Source organism: Oncorhynchus mykiss, chromosome 22, assembly GCF_057628025.1.
Source record: "Oncorhynchus mykiss isolate SJ-2025 chromosome 22, ASM5762802v1, whole genome shotgun sequence".
NCBI lineage: Eukaryota > Metazoa > Chordata > Actinopteri > Salmoniformes > Salmonidae > Oncorhynchus > Oncorhynchus mykiss.
Window position 1 is genome coordinate 48,596,548 of NC_143043.1, and position 2,506 is coordinate 48,599,053.

A 2,506-nucleotide genomic window follows, 5' to 3' on the forward strand; every position below is an offset into this window, starting at 1 on the left:
GATTTATTAAATGTTATATACTGTATATTAACCCTCATACTACCAACTGGGGTATATTTTTCATAAATTCTATTCAATTCTTCATGCCTTTGTCAATTAACTTGTTCTTAATAAATCAAAATTGTTTAGTGTTTCTGTATCAATACGGACTTTAAAAAAATTAAAGTCCTTTGGCATCATTTTGACCCCAGCCTAATTCTGCCTATAGTAATTTGATAGTTAGGATTTTTATTTGAATCTAGTTCGGATTGGTCTGCCATGTACTGTAGCACTCATGTCTATAACATGAGCTGGTCATTATGTGTAGGTAATCCTTTCTAACGTGGCTTTTTTGAAAGATATCATGTAGTAGAAGGTGCAAAGGTGTTGCTCTCCACTTTCTGGAGGACTGAGTTTTAAAATCAGTGGAATGCATGGTGGAATATGAGTATGACAGCTAAGGAGATGGAGAAAATGCTGGCGTTTGATTGCAGATACGCAGATGGAGTTGAAAACAGAAAACACCTGTCTCCGGATTACATCTTCAAATTAAGGCAACCATGGCATCTGTGACAGTGGGAGAAGCGTCCATCCATGTACTGTATAATTAAACATATTTAAATTGTTGCCAGATACAGAGTTGCAGTCACCAACAATCTATAACATAAAAACAGCCTCTGCTAGGGTGAGTAAAATAGAGTGAGCTAGAGTGAGCTGTTCCCTCATTTGTAAGTAAGTAAGTAAGTAGCTAGCCATGGTTAGCCAGTTAGCTTGGGTGCTTGATTGCTATTGTTAGGGTCAGAACGCTCGGATCAACCCTACTCCTCGGACAGAGCGTCCAGTGTGTGCTCCGAGCGCCCCGAGAGCGAAACGCTGTGAATTTATGAACTGACAGTCTGACAACACTCTGAGTTTACAAAATGTAATAAACAAAAAAAAATTGCTACGTCATTATGGGGTATTGTGTGTAGATTGATGAGGGGAAAAAAATGTTTCATCCATTTTAGAATAAGGCTGTAACGTAACAAAAGGGGGTTAAATACTTTCTGAAAGCACTGTATCTTTAAGCATGGTCAAGTTAATTATTATGCTGTGGATGATGTATTAAACCACCGAGACACATCAAAGATGCAGACGTCCTTCTGAACTGAGCTGCAGGACAAGAAGGAAACTGCTTAGGGATGTCACCATGAGGCCATTGGTGATTTTAAAATAGCTACAGAGTTCAATGGCTGTGGTGGGAGAAAACTAAGGGTGGACCTTTAACATTGTAGTGACTCCACAATAATGACCTACATGATAGAGTGAAAAGAAGAAAAATATACAGAAGGCAAATCCAACACAACAAATCACTGAGTAACTGCCTCCTTATTTTCAATCATGGTTGTGGCTGCATCATGTTGTGGGTATGCTTGACATCGGCAAAGACTAGGAAGTTTTTCAGGATGAAAAGAAATGTGATGGAGCTAAGCACAGGCAAAATCCTAGAGGAAGACCTGCTTCAGTCTATTTTACACCAGACACTGGGAGAGGTATTCACCTTTCAGCAGGACAATAACCTACAACACAAAGCCAAATCTACACTGGACTTGCTTACCAAAAAGACAGTGAATTATCCTAAGTGGTCAAGTTGTGGCAAGACTTGTATCTATGGCAAGACCTGGAAATTGCTGTCTAGCCATGATCCCTAACACTTTGACCTAGCTTGAATATTTTTTTTTAAAGAATAATGAGCAAATATTGCATAATACAGGTGTGCAAAGCTCTTATGAGACTTACCCAAGATTCACAGCTGTAATCGCTGCCAAAGGTGTTTCTAAACATGTATTGACTCAGGGGGGTGAATACTTACAGTATCGAATCAAGGTATATTAGTGTTTCATATTCATGAATCGCCCCAAAATTAAAGATATCCCACTTTGACATTACACAGTACTTTGTGTAGATCGTTAAAAAAAAGACAATTAAAACATGTTAATCCCACCTTGTAACACAATAGCATTTGAAGAAATCCAAGGGGCGTATAGACTTTCTATAGGCACTGTAAATATGACAAAATTCATATTTACTTCAAAATTCTAAAAACTAAATGATACTACAACCAAATGATAGAGAATCAGCTCTTTAGTGGTAATGTGGAATGCACTTTGGAAAAAAGCTGCACATAATTTAAGGGAAAGTGTATACATGCATTTTAGTTTTACAGAATATGAAATAACATGTAGTCTTTTTTATTATTCAAATAACATTATTTACATGTTTAATTATGTTGTGAGACGAATTAAGTTGATTGTTTTCCGAGGGTCAAAATGACCCAGCTGTTAATCCATTTATGTAAAATATGTTGGTAGTATGCAGGTTAAAGGGCACTTCTTTTAATACAAGAGGCTTTTTAAAATGCTATTTTTAGACCACTATTTCTATTTAAAATATCAAAGGGACGCAAAAGGCACTAATTCCACTGGAACGACGCAACTATGCCTATACAGAGGTTGTTGTGGATGTCGTTGAAATGACTGTGACAGGA